At 39.2% G+C, this 17,171-nt stretch overlaps 1 long non-coding RNA gene across 1 annotated transcript in view; it reads right to left on the bottom strand.

The window, feature by feature from the left end:
- The window catches only part of LOC139182631 (uncharacterized), a 111,944-nt gene extending 95,183 nt beyond the window's left edge, over positions 1-16,761 (bottom strand). Inside the window, exons 1-3 of the long non-coding RNA XR_011566149.1 lie at positions 16,605-16,761; positions 15,564-15,657; positions 5,618-5,696 (exon numbers count right to left, since the gene is read on the bottom strand). This is a non-coding gene — a long non-coding RNA (uncharacterized lncRNA). The remainder of the gene's footprint in view (positions 1-5,617; positions 5,697-15,563; positions 15,658-16,604) is intronic.
- Between the last annotated feature and the right edge of the window lie 410 nt (positions 16,762-17,171).

Raw genomic sequence — 17,171 nt, forward strand, 5'->3', positions numbered from 1 at the left:
GAAGGAAGAAACCAGGTGGAGACTGGAGACTCTTTGAGTTGAGGAGATGAAACTGACCATCTGGAAAAAACAAAGCATCTGGAGTTCTCAGGAAAGAGCAGCAAAGGGAGAAACTTCAAACAGAGAGAGAATCATAATTGATGTGTAAGTTGTCCCCTGTAAGTATTCACCTGTGTGCTGAACTATGTTTTCACTGAGGAAATTACATGAGTCACAAAAGAACCGCCCAAAATAACTAACAGTAACATTGCCCTATGGGGCTTCCCTGGTGGCTCAGTTCTAAAGAATATGCCAGCCAAACAGGAAACACAGGCTCGTTCCCTAGGTCAGGAAGATCCCCTGAGAAGGAAATGGCAACGCACCCCAATAGTCTTACCTAAAATCCCATGGACAGAGAAGCTGGCGGGCTACAATCCATGGAGTCTCAAGAGATGGACATGAGTCAGTGACTAAACAACAACAGAACAATGTCCAGTGCTCACACAAGGCAGGGAATAGTGCCTGTTGCCACCTCCCAACTGAATAACCCTCAAAAATAGAGGGACAATAAGTAGAGTACACACAAGATTTTTACCTTGAAGATGGAAAATTATTAGTCTAAAAATGAGTGCTGCTCTGGTCCATAAAAAATCCTAAAAGTAACACCTGAAATAATCAATTTCTCAAGACATGTAACTATATCACAGAAAAACCTCAGTAGTAGTTATACAAATACAAACATAAAACTACATCCAACAATGTAAAATTCACAATGCCCGGTGAAATTCCCAATGCCAATCAAAAATTCTCAGACACCCAAAGAAGCAAGAAAATATGACTTATAAAGAGGAAATCATTCCATTGGGTAGGACAAACCCAGAATTGACATCTATGTTAAAATTATCAAACAGGAATACTATATCAATTAAACTGTATTCTATGTATTCAAAAGGTATGTAGACGTGGAAGATATTTTAAAAGTTTAAAGACCCTCATAAAATTTATAGAGATTAAAATTAAAAAGCTAGATAAAATAAATTGCAAAAAAATAAATTAATATACTGAGGACATGGCAATAGAAGCTATCAGAAATGAAATATCTAGAGCAAAGGGAGCCAGAAAAGAAGTGAAAAAGCATCAGTGAGCTGTGGGGCAATTTTAAGCAGCCTAATATACATGTAATTGGAATCACAGAAGAAGAGGAGCTGGAGGGTGGGACTGACTAATTTTTCAAGAAATAATGCCTAGAAATAGTCAAAATTCAATGAAAATTATAACTGTATAAATTGAAGAATTCATACGTCTGAGGTATAATATGCATGAAGAATGGGGAAACAGTGGAAACAGTGTCAGACTTTATTTTTCTGGGCTCCAAAATCACTACATATGGTGACTGCAGCCATGAAATTAAAAGACGCTTACTCCTTGGAAGGAAAGTTATGACCAACCTAGATAGCATATTCAAAAGCAGAGACATTACTTTGCCAACAAAGTTTCGTCTAGTCAAGGCTATGGTTTTTCCTGTGGTCATGTATGGATGTGAGAGTTGGACTGTGAAGAAAGCTGAGCGCTGAAGAATTGATGCTTTTGAACTGTGGTGTTGGAGAAGACTCTTGAGAGTCCCTTGAACTGCAAGGAGATTCAACCAGTCCATTCTGAAGGAGATCAGCCCTGGGATTTCTTTGGAAGGAATGATGTTAAAGCTGAAACTCCAGTACTTTGGCCACCTCATACGAAGAGCTGACTCATTGGAAAAGACCCTGATGCTGGGAGGGATTGGGGGCAAGAGGAGAAGGGGACGACAGAGGATGAGATGGCTGGATGGCATCACTGACTCGATGGACATGAGCCTGAGTGAACTCCAGGAGTTGGTGATGGACAGGGAGGTCTGGCGTGCTGTGATTCATGGGGTCGCAGAGTCGGACATAACTGAGCAACTGATCTGATCTGATCTGATGCATGAAGAAAACTACCTCAATGCATATTATAATTAAACAGCTTAAAACATGAGAAAAAAACAAAAAGCAAAAAAACTTAAATGCAGTCAGAGAAAAAAATGACACTATCTAAGTGGAATAAAGATAAGGACTATAGCAAATTTGTCACCAGAAACAATGCAAGTGAAAAAGATAGTAGAGAAATATCTTTATTAGGCTGAAAGAAAAAAATGCAGAACATATCTTTAAAGAACAAAGGCTAAATAAAGACTTTCAATTATACAAAGGTTGAGAGAATTTATCACAAACACACGTGCACAATAAGACATGTTAAGAAAGACCTTCAGGCAGAAAAAAATGATGCCAGAAGGAAATCTGATCTACACAAGGAATGAAGAGCACCAGAAAATACATAACCTCATTTGTATTTGCGTAAAAGCTGAGGAAGCTTTGTGTGATTATGTAAAGCTCTTTAGAAGATATTGTTTAAACAAAAGTAGAAACCATGTATCATGGACTTTATAACAAATGTAAAAGTAAAATGTAGGTCAGTGTTAGTTCAAAGGCTGGTACAGAAGAAATGGAAGTACATTATAAGATTTGTATAGGTGTATGCCTGCTCAGTCATGCCCAACTCTGCGACCCCATGGCCTGCAGCCCATCAGGCTCCTCTCTATGAAAATTTCCCAGGCAAGAATACTGGAGTGGGTTGCCATTTTCCACTCCAGAGGATCTTCCTGACCCAGGGATTGAACCCCCATCTCTTGAGTCTCCTGTATTGGCAGATGGATTCTTTACCATGGTACCACCTGGAAATCCCATAAGGTTCTTATACTATTGATTAAGTGGTATAGTATCATTTGAAGGTAGACTGTAATGAGCCAAACTTGTATACTATAACCTTTAAAGCTGCCACTAAAATTAACAGAACAAAGATTTACAGCCATTCAGCCAACGGAAGAATTAAAATTAAATCACAAAAAGTGTTCAGTTGATCCCAAAGAAGGCAGAAAACGTTGGAAAAGGGAATAAAGAACTGGTGGAAGAAACAGAAATCAAGTAGCAAAATTATAAATTTAAACAAAATCATATGAACAAACACTAAATATGTAAATGGTCTAAACACCCAATTAACAGGCAGAGATTTTTCCAACAGGATAAATAAACAAGACATAATACTATGCTGCCTATAAGAAATGCACTTCAAATTAAAAAAAAAACAAAAACACAAATTACGGATATGAGGATGTTAAAAGATTTACTGTGTTAACACTAACCAAAAGAAAGCTGAAATCAATATATTTATATCAGAAAAAGTAAATTTCAGAACAAAGAATACTACCAGATACAGAAAAAGGTCATTTCCTATTGATAAATAGGTCAATTCATGAAGCAGATATAATAATTCCAGACAGTTATACACACAGTAAGAGAACTTCAAACTGCATGAAATGAAAAACTAACAAAATTTCAATGAGAAATAAACAAAGACACAACAGTAGATTTCCATTAAAAAGTTAAGTTTTTTGTTACAAACCTTCCCACAAAGAAAACTCTGGGCACAGATAGTTTCACTGGTGAATTTTCCCAGTTTTGAAAATTGAAGGAAGAGTTAACATTATAAACAAACTCTTCCAGAAAATTGATAATGAGTGAATTCTTCCCAATTATTCTAAATGAGGCCAGTATTACTCTGATACCAAAACCAGACATAAACATAACAGAAATCACAGAAGGTAGCCCTCATGAGCATAGCTGAAAAAATCCTCAGCAAAATAATAATAATTTTAAAAATGATACCACAAAAATAAGGATAATACTTGTTAATCGAGTAGAGTTTATTCCAGAAATACAAGGTTGATTTAACATTCAAAAATCCATCAGTGTTATTGCCCATATCACCATACAAAAGAGAAAATAACAGGATAATCTCAGAAAGACTCAGAAAATGTATTTGAAAGAAGGCACCATCTATTCCTGATTTTTTTAAATTTATTTATTTAAATTGGAGGCTAATTACTTTACAATATTGTATTGGTTCTGCCACACATCAACATGAATCCGCCACAGGCGTACACGTGTTCCCCATCCTGAACCCCTCTCCACCTCCCTCCCCGTACCATCCCTCTGGGTCATCCCAGTGCACCAGCCCCAAGCATCCTGTATCGAACCTGGACTGGCGATTCGTTTCTTATATGATATTATACATGTTTCCATGACATTCCCCCAAATCATCCCACCCTCTCCCTCTCCCACAGAGTCCAAAAGACTGTTCTATACATCTGTGTCTCTTTTGCTGTCTTGCATACAGGGTTATTGTTTGCCATACATTGACATGAGTCAGCCATGGGTGCACATGTGTTCCCCATCCTGAACCCCTCTCCCACCCCCCTCCCCATCCCATCCCTCAGGGTCATCCCGGTGCACCAGCCCTGAGTGCCCTGTCTCATGCATTGAACCTGGACTGGCGATCTATTTCACATATGGCAATATACATCTTTCATTGCTATTCTCTCAAATCATCCCACTCTCTCCCTCTTCCACAGAGTCCAAAAGACTGTTCTTTACACCTGTGTCTCTTTTGCTGTCCCGCATATAGGGTCATCATTACCATCTTTCTAAATTCCATATATATGCATTAATATACTGTATTGGTGTTTTTCTTTCTGATTTACTTCACTCTGTATAATAGGCTCCAGTTTCATCCACCTCATTAGAACTGATTCAAATGCATTCTTTTAATAGTTGAGTAATATTCCATTGTTTATATGTACCACAGCTTTCTTATCCATTCATCTGCTGATGGACATCTAGGTTGCTTCCATGTCCTGGCTATTGTAAACAGTGCTGCGATGAACATTGGGGTACACATGTCTCTTTCAATTCTGGTTTCCTCGGTGTGTATGCCCAGAAGTGGGATTGCTGGGCTGTATGGCAGTTCTATTTCCAGTTTTTTAAGGAATCTCCACACTGTTCTTCATAGTGGCTGTGCTAGTTTGCATTCCCACCAATAGTATAAGAGGGTTCCCTTTTCTCCACACCTTCTCCAGCATTTATTGTTTGTAGACTTTTTGATAGCAGCCATTCTGACTGGCATGAGACGGTTACTGATTTTTAAAGAAATCTCTTAGCAAAGAAGAAATAGAAGGAAACTTCTACAACATGTTACATATGGCAGTTAAGTTTCCAGGATAACGCAGAAATCTATTTCATTCTTGTATAAATTGTTATATCTATGTAACTGTAAAGAACTGGAAGCAACACTTTTGAAATCTGTAGCCTGGAATTTTAGTTACACACACTCCATGGCACGAGGATGCCTTGGGAGTAAGCTGGCTGCTAGCCCAGCAAGCTTGGGCTTGTCTATAGAACTCAGTCACACTAAAATGTAAATAATCAGTCTTGACTCTGTTAAGGGGCTGATGAAAGACCACGAAGCATCTAAAAAAGATGGAAGAGGTAGTTGGAATTACTTACCTTTTTTAATCCTGTAGGACTTTCATTGTCCATCTGTGTCCCAGAATAAAGGCATGATGTTAAAAGCATTGATAAACCCATGGGAGAAGAGAACATAGAGGAGTTTTCCAGGCTATGCCTGAACTTGAATGGACTAACATAGATAGACATCTCTATCTGAATGAGGGGAGAGGGTTCTATCACAGGATCTTCAGACCATTAACCAAACCAATTCATGTACTCACTGTAGCCCGAGGCCAAAGCTGATTGTTCAAGGCCTGTGCTTTCCTGCAGAATCAATCTTCTTGTCTCAAGTTCAGAAATCTAAATGGAAGGAATCATACTATTTAGCTTTCAATAAAGACAATCCAGGTATTTCAGACTCCACAGATTTAGCCCAAAATGATAGCGGAAGAAACTACGAAAGTATATCTTCTGTTCATTTCTCTAGGGAAGTACCTATATGGGAGTTATGTGATCCACACCCTCACCCCACATGCATGTAAGACTATTTCTGCTTCAGCCCTGGAATCCCGTGCTGTCTAACCTTATCACTCCTCCCCAGGAATCCCCTCTCCACTCCTCCTCTCTCCCCTGCTGGCCTGGGTGGTGAGAAATTGCAGGTGCATCCTCTACATACAACAGACAGGTAGATTTCTGGATTCTATAGAGGAGATGGGAGAAAGGAAGGACAAGGCAAACGCAGGATGATAGCTCGCATGTAAAAGAGGAAGAAAGTTATCTGCTTCATCTCCTGACAGAGCCAGTCCTATTGACAGGCTTCAATTCTGAACAGATCATTAAACACTGTTCACAGAGCTACTTAAAAAATTTCATTGCTAGAGAAGCAAAGGGCTCTCAGGGGATGGATGCTAGGTGCCATCCCACAGCTCCCTCCTTTCCTTCCTAATTACTGAGTATCTTCTCTATGTCAAGTGCTGTGACACGTTCTAGGGATACAATGACAAGTGCAGCATACTTTGAAGAACTTGAAGTCTAAATAGAGGCAAATAGATATGCTGGCATGCACAGGCAATAAACACTTTGTAATATGACAACTGAATATGTTATAAGAAGCAATTATGCCAAGAGAAAGAGACTGGACCAAAAACAAGCAAATTCATACTAAAATGATTCTTAAGATATAAATAATTCTTAAAAGAATAAATGAATTTTTAATAGCCAAAAGTAGATCAGTGACTTCTTGGGGATGGGGTCAAATGGGAGAGGGAGAGCAGTAAAGAAAGAGATCAAGCTCAAAAAAAAAAAAAAAGAAAACTTTCAGGTGTGATGAATGTACTCATTACCCTGATTCTGATGTTCATTTCATGGGTACACATATATATCAAAGCTTATTAAAATATTTACTTTAAGTCTGTGCAATTTATTGTACGTCAAACTTCAATAAAGCTGTGAAAAATATATTACAGGGTACAGTGTGGACATAAAGGAAAGAATGGTCAAGTTTTCCTCCTGCAGAGGATGAGACCTTCTGCAGAAGCCTCTTAAACAGACACTGCTACAAGCACCATCTCGTCCTCTGTATTAGACAGGGTGCTCACCTCATGTGTTTCTCACGAGGAACAGGGCACAATCAAATCGTGTAACATAGGAAGAGAGCAATAAAAGGACTGGATACAAAGGTACAAGAAAGATATGGAGAAAAACCTTACAGATAGGGCAGCTCCCCCTGGGTAGCAGTGCAGGAGACAAGAACTCCTCCTAGACTGGAAGTAGAGAGGAGGAGAGTGGTTTCTAGAACCTGGGGAGGAGGTGCACCACAAAGAGAGATGCTTGAAAAGGAGCTGAGACCTCAGAGCCAGCATCCAAACTGCATGGACCTGTTAGGGAGGGAGTAGATGAATGCAGATCCTAACTGGACTCTCCTCCCGCCCTTTCATTCCCTACCAGGGCTCCTTGTTGGCCAACACTAAGCAAAAGCCAGAGAATAAGGAGGCATCCATACAGACAAGACTCCTCCATCTCAGAGCAGTGGGGAAAAAGAATCTGAAAACCAAACAGATGACAGGCGACGTAATCTCCATTATAGTCTGCTTTTTCTTTTTTTGATCCAGGATCAAAAGATGGGAAATGATTCAGAACTAACAAAATCATGTTTTTCCTCTGAAAAAAACAATGATTATTTCAGAAAGTTACTTATCACTATAAACTGTAGTTTTTGCTCTGATTGGATAATCTCAGATCCTGCATTTGGAAGAATGATGTGGAGAGCATGAATCTGATAGCCAGAGCCTTATGCCAGGAGCTGATAAGCCCATGGACCAAATATGGCCCACCATCTGGGTTTGTACCGCCCACAAGGTTAAGATGGTTTCAACATTTTTAAATGGTTGAAAAAACATGAAGAGAAGAAAAATATTTTGTTATATATGGAAATTACATGAATACTTCCTTTCTGACATTTTTAGTCTCTTTCCTGGGCTCTTTACTTCTATCAATATCCTTTACCTTAAAAAAAAAAAAGATTAGAGCATCTATTGTCCTAACAGCCTTTCTGGCTACCTTTTCATCTCTCTTATTTTTTAACATCAAAATTACCACTTGCACAGTTATGTAATATATCTGAAGCTATTTGGGGAACTTGTGTTATTTCTATATCTGTAAATTCCTATAAATTTCTGTATCCACAAATAAAGCTTTTCTTAAACCAGGTATGCCCACAATTTACCTTATTATCTGTGGCAGGTTTTGCGGTCAGTACCAGTGTTAAGTAACTGTCCACAAAACATAATACCTTTACTCCATGGCCTTTTACAGAAAATGTCTGAATACCCTTACCTTATACTAAAGAAGTTGGAGATGTGGAGACAGATTTGCCTGATTTACTTGAAACCAGACCCCAGTTCTACTAGTACTTGAATGTGTCATCCTGACATATTACTCAATTTCTATGAATCTTAGTTTCTTTTTAAGACAAATGAGAAAATAATGTCAACTCTATAGAGACAGTGTTGAGTATTAAGGCATAGAATAGAAGTACCAAGCTAGAGAAGGAAATGGCATCCCACCCCAGTATTCTTGAATGGAGAATCCCATTGACAGAGAAGCCTGGCGGGCTACTGTCCATGGGGTTGCAAAGAATCAAACACAACTGAGTGACTAACACACACAAAGTACCAAGCACAGAGACTGATGGACTGTCATGCTAGTTTGAGCCCTGGGTGGGGAAGATCCCCTGGAGGAAGAAATGGCAACCCAACCCAATATTCTTGCCTAGAGAATTCCATGGACAGACGAGCCTGGAGGGCTACAGTCCACAGGGTTACAAAGAGCTGACACGACTGAGAACATATGCACAAGGACTAATACACAGAGAAAATTATTCCTCTCTTTAAAAGAATAATAAAAGCAAAAAATCATGCAACATTAAGTAACACAGGTCTTCTTGCACCTTTTTATATGTCTTTTTTTTTACTTCACCATATACTAAACGTATTTCTATCTTGTCATCATTCCATCTAGAGTCAGAGGGCCTTTACTTCTTATCTAAAGCTAATCTCTTGCCAGTAAACACAAAAGTACATCCCATTCCAAGACACTTAAGTGATAGTTACTAATCTTTAGTGTGTTTAGCACTCACCAGGTGTTAAATACAGATCCCTGAGCTTATTGAAGAATCTGAATTTAAAAATTACCTTAAGAAACATTGATGTAAGATTCTCTTCTTCCTCTCTCTCCCTCCCTCTCCCTCCCCCTCACACAACAACATACTCACACACAAATACTTCCTTTCTAGCATTTTCAGTCTTTTTCATGGACTCTTTCCTTCTATCAATATCCTTTATCTTAAAAAAAAAAAAAAAAAAGATTAGAGCATCTATTCTCCTAATAGCCTTTCTGGCTACCTTTTCATCTTTCTTATTTTTTTCCCATCAAAATCACCACGTGCACAGTATATAACACATCTGAAGCTATTTGGAGAACTTATGGGCTTTGTGTATCTGTAAATTCCTGTACTATCTCTCACTTTCCATCTATTCCTTCCTTTCCTACTTCCTTTGCTAACTCCTTTTCCTCTTCTCTCCATCAACAGAGCTTTCTGCATTTCACGGCCACACAGCCCCTCAGAGCTATCTTTAAGGACCATCAAGGTGGCAGGCCAACAAGCTTTCACCAGAGGCACTGCAGTTGGACTCAGTGTTTCAAGACATGGTTCTTAGGTGTTGGGTTTGATGGAACTCAAGTGTTAATGTCCATTGTCCCCTGCCTGAGCTCACAGAGAGAAGAGCTAGACAGAGAACACAAATAGAAAAGGAAAAAATATAAAGATATACCACCTTTATTACCAATGAAGCTGATTGTGGAGAATGTGGGTTATGTCAGCATCCAAGGGGAAGGTTTGCAATACTGAACTGTACACTTAGACAGATTTACACACCCCATCACAGGCATTGCTGGGGAACATCAGAAATGGGAAAGACCCCTTTCAGACAGGTGTAATTGATTAACAATGTTCTGTTAGTTTCAGGTGTACAGCAAAGTGATTCAGTTATAGATACACATGAATCTATCCTTTTTCAAATTCTTTTCCCATTTAGGTTATTACAGAATACTGAGCAGCATTCCCTGGGCTACACAGTAGGTCCTTGTTGGTTATCTGTGTTAAATACAGCAGTGTGTACATGTCAGTCCCCAAATCCCAATCTATCATCGCCTCTACCTAATTTTAGTCATCACTGAAGAACAAATTCACAATGTGGATGTGGCAATATTGGGTAGAGGCTACAGAGCTACACAAGACTTGGTAACAACAATTATTACCAAGTAACAGTAAGGTATGGGAAGGGAAAGTTCTACTCGAGTTTTAGAAAATATATTTTAAAAATTTAGGGCAAAAACATGCTGTTATAAAAAGATCGGCTTTGTAATAACAGGAATAATCTGGAATGGGCTGGAGGGAAAGAATTTTAACTAAGTAATCACTTAAAAATGCCCTAAAATCTTAAGGAGGGAAGCAAGTAAAGACACCTTCTAAAAGGAACTAGAACAAGCCACGGAATGTGGGCATATGACCAAGACTAAGCCAAAGATTAGTGTGAACTTGTATGAATAGTATCAGGAAGACTGAAGTCCTCACTGAACAGGATGAGGCTCATGGCTTGTTCCAAGTAAAAAGAAAGAGGAACAGTCTCAGGACTTAAGATGTAATGTTAACAAATAAAAAAGAAAAGGCAACTGGCTCAATATCACTCTTGAGCAAGCCATTTTATTTCTCTGTGACACAGTTTTCTGCTTCCTCAAGTGAAAAGGTGCTGGACACCGAGATCCCATCAAATTAATTTTGTTTCTAGTTGTTCAAACAGAGAATGATCCTCAAGCTAAAAGGGGAGTATATATACTTCCCTTAGGACAGTGAGAAACTGCAGGCTGAATAAATAAATGGCACACTAAAGCAAGGTATGCCATTTTGACTTCATTTCTGCTGATATGTTGAGAGGAAAATGTCATGGACATAAAGTTTCTTTTTCTCATTTAAAAAATTTTTTTAAACTTTTAATTTTGTATTGGAGTACAGCAGACTAACCAACAATGCTGTGACTGTCTCAAGTGAACAGAGAAAGGGCTCAGCCATACAGACACACATATGAATTCTTCCCCAAACTCCCCTCCCATCCAGGTTGCCACACAACATTGAGCAGAATTCATTTGCTATACAGTAGATCCTTGTTTGTTACCCATTTTAAGTATAGCAGTGTGTACATGTCCGTTCCAAACTCCCTAACTATCCCTTCCCTCCAGCAGTCATAAATTTGTTCTCTAAGTCTTTGAGTCTCTTTTTGTTTTCTAAGTTTCAGTCAGTTCGTTTCAATCATGCCTGACTATTTGTGACCCCTTGGACGGCAGCACACCAGGCTTCCCCGTCCATCACCAACCCCCAGAGCTTGCTCAAACTCGTGTCCATTGAGTTGGTGATGCCATCCAACCACCTCATCCTCTGTTGTCCCCTTCTCCTTCTGCCTTCAATCTTTTCCCAGCATCAGGGTCTTTTCCAATGAGTCAGTTCTTTGCAACAGGTGGCCAAAGTATTGGAGTTTCAGCTTCACCATCACTCCTTCCAATGAATATTCAGAACTAATTTCCTTTAGGATGGACTGGTTTGATCTCTTTGCAGTCCAAGGGACTCTCAAGAGTTTTCTCCAACACCTCAGTTCAAAAGCATCAATTCTTTGGCACTCAGTTTTCTTTATAGTCCAACTCTCACATCCATACATGACTACTGGAAAAACCATAGCTTTGACTAGATGGACTTTTGTCAGCAAAGTAATGTCTCTTTGTAAGTTTATTTGCATCATTTCTTTTTGGATTCCAACAAAAGGGATGTCATACGATATTTCTCATTCTCTGTCTGACTTACTTCACTCAACATGACAATCTCTTGGTCCATTCATGTTGTTGCAAATGGCATTATATTATCCTTTTTAAAGGCTGAGTAATATTCTACTGTATATATAATGGACACATCTTTTTCCATTCCTCTGTTTATGGACATTTAGGTTGCTTCCATGTGTTAGCTATCATAAACAGTGTTGCAATGAACATTGGGGTGCATGTATCCTTTCAGATCGTGGTTTTTTTCCTGGATATTTGCCCAGAAGTGGGATTGCAGGGTCATATGGTAGCTCTATCTTTAGTTTTTTAAGGAAACTCATAGTGGCTGTACCAATTTACATTCCAACCAACAGTGTAATGAGGGTTTCCTTATCTCCACAGTCTCTCCAGCATTTACTGCTTATGGATTTTTGATGATAGCTATTCTGGTTGGTGTGAAGAGATTTCTCATTATGATTTTGATTTGCATTTCTCTAGTAATTAGCTGATATAAAGTTCTTGATTTCAATGATGTGTGTAGTGAATCTTCCAATGATATAATTTTGGATAAAAACAATTGGCAGGTAGGGAGGAAAATGAGAATGAAATTAAATATGTAGAACAGCAACAGTGTGTATCTTTATCATTCTGACTGTGTGGCCTTGTAAACATTAGCAAATTTCTTTGGGTCTGTTTCTTAATTGATTAAAAAATTAAGGAGATGATTTCACAGGAGATGACTTATTCCAAGCTGATTTCCTACTCTAAAATTCAAAGATTCTAAAGTTTAACTAATTTGATTTCAGTATATAAGGAGACTTTAGTAAACTACAAGAAGACCTGGATTTTGCATAGTTCAGACTTTTTACCATAGACAGATGAAGATATTGAAGATTTGCTTATATAATTCACAGATAACACAAACCTGGATTGGATGTAGTGCAGAAACAAGATTCAAAATAGAGTCTTAAGATTGCTTTTGTATTCAAATGAGAAAATCTAATTTAGTAGCAGTTTATATGTGTGAAAAAGACATGTTGTTGTTTATTTGCTCAGTCACGTCTGGCATTTTGGGGACCCTATGGACTGTAGCCCACCAGGCTCCTCTGTCCATGGGATTCTCCAGGGAAGAATACTGGAGTGGGTTGCCATTTCCTTCTCCAGGGATCTTCCCAACCCCAGAGATCGAACCCATGTCTCCTGCATTGGCAGGTGCATTCTTTACCTCTGAGCCACCAGGAAGAAATAGTACCTAGTACCTCAAATTTAGTATGAACCAACCGTGTAACATGAATACGTATATGCATGTGTGGGGGGTGGTGAAAGAGAGAGACAATAGCACCATATTATCAGTATATAACAAGAGCCTTAAAAAATCGTATTGCTGTTGTTGTTCAGTCGTTCAGTCATTCTGATTCTTTGCAACCCCATGGACTGCAGTATACCAGGCTTCCCTGTCTTTCACTATCTCCCTGAGTTTGCTCAAACTTGTGTCCATTGAGTCGATGATGCTATCCAACCATCTCATCCTCTGTCATCCCCTTCTCCTCCTGGCTTCAATCTTTTCCCAGTATCAGGGTCTTTTCCAGTGAGTCAATTCTTTGCATCATGTGGCCAAAGTATTGGAGCTTCAGTTTCAGCATCAGTCCTTCCAATGAATATTCAGGGTTGATTTTTCCTTGCTGTCCAAGGGACTCTCAAGAGTCTTCTCCAGCACCACATTTCGAAAGCATCAATTCTTTGGTGCTCAGCCTTCTTTATGGTCCAACTCTCACATGTGTACATGACTACTGGAAAAACCATAGCCTTGACTCTACAGACCTTTGTCAGCAAAGTGATGTCTCTGTTTTTAATATGCTGTCAAGGTTTGTCATAGCTTTTCTTCCAAGGAGCAAGCATCTTTTAATTTCATGCCTTCAGTCACTGTCGGCAGTGATTTTGGAGCCCAAGAAAGTAAAGTCTGTCATAGTTCATTCTAAGGAGGCAATAAGGAACATATTCTTCATTTCCTCCTTAGAAGTAAATCTTCTCTTCCCATTCATCCTTTACCCGTAGACTACTCAGCGCTAATGACCCTCACCCTCTTAGCTCTGATAACCTAATGACCTTCATCTCCAATCCACTTAATCCATCAACTGCTCCTCATGTTGGTATTTCCCACTATCCTGAACTGCTCCTCATGTTGGTATTTCCCACTATCCTGCACGGCTCTATCATGAAGATTTAAACTCTGAAATTCCAATTGCATTGTCAAATTTCTAAACATGGTCTATCAGTGCCTCTAATCTAACATGATTAGTACTAACGTCATCTTATCCAAACTTGCTCTTTGCTTGATTTTTCATATTTCTGTTAACAGTGCCATGGCTGGCTTATTAGCTGATGTTGATAACCTTTAAGTCATCACTCTCCTAAGTTTAAATGCTCCTTCTTCACCATACTTCATTATCCACTTTCTGAACAATAACAATAGCATTTTAATGCAATTCCTTTCTTCCTTCTTCACATTGTAACAAATCGTTCCCAATGCTCTCAGATTAGTCTTCCCAATGCCTCCCTCTGATCCTGGTATTGACTTACTGAAAAGCCTTGCTGACTCCTTTTCTGACTAAATAGAAACTAAATCCTACAGTTTGTTACACAGAACTTTTGGTAAAGTGCCCCTCATCTGTCTTTTCCAGCATGATTTCCAACAACTTCATAAATCAGCCCTTTGCTTCAATCTGTTCTACCCAAATAATTTGATGCTTCTCAGTCCCTCAATTTTTCTATTGCTCTTCTGTTTTCAAGCCCTGCTTCACTGTTCCTGCCTTGTAACCTGCTCTAATCTTCCCTTCTGAGTTAAAAAAGTAAATGTATCTTCCCCCAAACTTCTATATCACTCCCTATCTTGTTACTTTTACCTCTCGCTCATATTTTCATATAAATGCATATATTTGGCTGATTTTCATAACAAAGTACATAATATAGTGAGACCTTATGTTATACATCCTTGTGTTAGTCTTTCATCCAATAATTTGAAATGTTTATTGAGCATCTCACATGTGCTAGGTGATGTGGATAAGCAATGACCAAGAGGAATCTCTTTGGGGGCTTAGTTTACAAATGCTAAACTTATTGGTAAATAAGTGATGAATGAATAGTTGATAAATTGGAATTATGATAAATACTAAAAATAAAAAGTACACAATGCAATACCAATATATAGAAAGTGAACATATGATACTGTTTTTATAATCCAAAACACCCTTTCAATGGAGCCATATTCAGTCTAGCCTAAAAGTATGTGCTATGTGTGTGTGTGTGTGTGTGTGTGTGTGTGTGTGTGTATGTATGAAGTCGCTCAGTCGCGTCCGACCCTCAGCAACCCCATGTACTATAGCCTACCAGGCTCCTCTGTCCATGGGATTTTCCAGGCAAGAGTACTGGAGTGGGGTGCCATTTCCTTCTCCATGCACTAGTCTAGAAGACATTATTTTTTTGATTTACAGCATGATCCAGTTATGAGTAAAGACCATAATATCTGAGCGACAAAATAGGAAACTAAATTCCCATTCTTGGGCAAGCATAACTGACTAGTTTGGTGACAAACCTAAGGTAGACATACAGTATGGCCTTTTTCTTCCTCTTGTTTTATGCTAGAGCAGCTATTTTCTGCTTTTACGAATTGCATGGAGCCATCAATTATGGCCAGTAATCTTCAACAAAATACGAAGAGCAAAAGTATAAAGAAGTAAGTGATTCATCACTAAGCCTGAGGCCAGCTGTAAGGGGAAAAGCCCTTTCTGGCTTGGAGCTAGCAGGCACAATAGCACATTATTCCTGAAGGAGCTATGGTTTGAAATTTCTGAATGGGCTTACCATCAGTCTCAGCTGGCAGCCTACTCAGCATGCACAGGCAGGTAAACTCTTCAAATACACTTCTTTTTCAGTATGGAGACTGTTCCTGGTATTTCTATATTCATCCAAAAACAAGGTGAGATTTTATTTTTGTTTTCTTCCACTGAATTCATGCATCTAACTGTGAGAGTATAAAATTCCCTCCAACTCTCGTAAGCAAGAGCTTTCTCTTTCTCCGACATAAGGTATCTTATCTCTTTTGGCACCTCTGATTGTCAGTACATGAGTTCTGAAAATAATAAATTACAGGTGGTTAGAGGCACCCCACTCCAGTGCTCCTGCCTGGAGGATCCCATGGACGGAGGAGCCTGGAGGGCTGCAGTCCATGGGGTCGCTGAGGGTCGGACATGACTGAGCGACTTCACTTTCACTTTTCGCTTTCATGCATTGGAGAAGGAAATGGCAACCCACTCCAGTGTTCTTGCCTGGGGAATCCCAGGGACGGGAGAGCCTGGTGGGCTTCCGTCTATGTGGTCACACAGAGTCGCACACGACTGAAGTGACTTAGCAGCAGCAGCAGCAGCAGCAGCAGACATCTAAATGGAAGCAAGAAGGCCACCGTCACAGCTACTTTTCTAATGTGGCATGTGGGTGAAAGTAGGGATACTGGGACAGAAGGCAACATTCTAGGTAGAGACTGACCTCTTGGGAATGAGATGAACTGAAAGAATTAACCATACAAAAGGTTACCAGGGAGGACTAGTTATTGTACGGCCCTGAATTGAAATAAAATACAGTGAACTAATGAAAGCCATTGTTGCTGTGTTCTCTAATTAACTGACTTTTAAACATCCTTAAGGACAATGAAGAACACACAAGGCATAGAGGAATTTTTTCACAATGAATCCTGAACGTTGCCTCTGCAGCAAGAGGTAAATGAGGATAGAAGAATGAAATATGCTTCTTCATGAATTTCCCTCTTTTTCTTTGCGAAAAAAATTTTTTATGGCAAGCAAATTGGAGACATTGTCAAAGAACAGTTCCTCTTCACATAAAGGTTACCTTTATAAAGCTGGCAGTCAGTGCCCTTGTGGTTCATCTGCCAAGTAAGTGCCAGGAGTGGAATCTATACTGTGGCAGGCGTGGAGGCAGGCAGGCCTGGCTCTCCCACCCTCCTTATGAATCACCGTTCTTTGCTCCTTTGTACCCGAGTTGCCACTTTTCCCACTCTCTGCCTCCCTTCTCATTGGAGGGATCTCTTCCCTCACACATGAGATGAATGTTCCGTTGTTGCCAGGAAGCCAGGCTTACTGAATGCTGATTTCATGGAAGTCGCACAAGAGAGGCAAACAGTAACCTTCCAAGTAATCTGCATGAAAAGTGACTTTACAAGACATAAAGTGTCCAGTTTGGCTGATGATGCCTCATTTGTGCTACTTTAAAGGAGAGGAGGTATATACATACATATATATGTAATACATTACATATATATATATATGCTATATATACATAGATTTTTCCTTTAGTATATATACATGTACACATATGGTTTTGTTTCCATTTTGGGTTGAGTGTTTTAAATGGATCTGTCTTTTTTATCCAATGACTTTTCTTTTTTTTTAAAGATCC

Source organism: Bos indicus, chromosome 4 (assembly GCF_029378745.1).
Source record: "Bos indicus isolate NIAB-ARS_2022 breed Sahiwal x Tharparkar chromosome 4, NIAB-ARS_B.indTharparkar_mat_pri_1.0, whole genome shotgun sequence".
NCBI lineage: Eukaryota > Metazoa > Chordata > Mammalia > Artiodactyla > Bovidae > Bos > Bos indicus.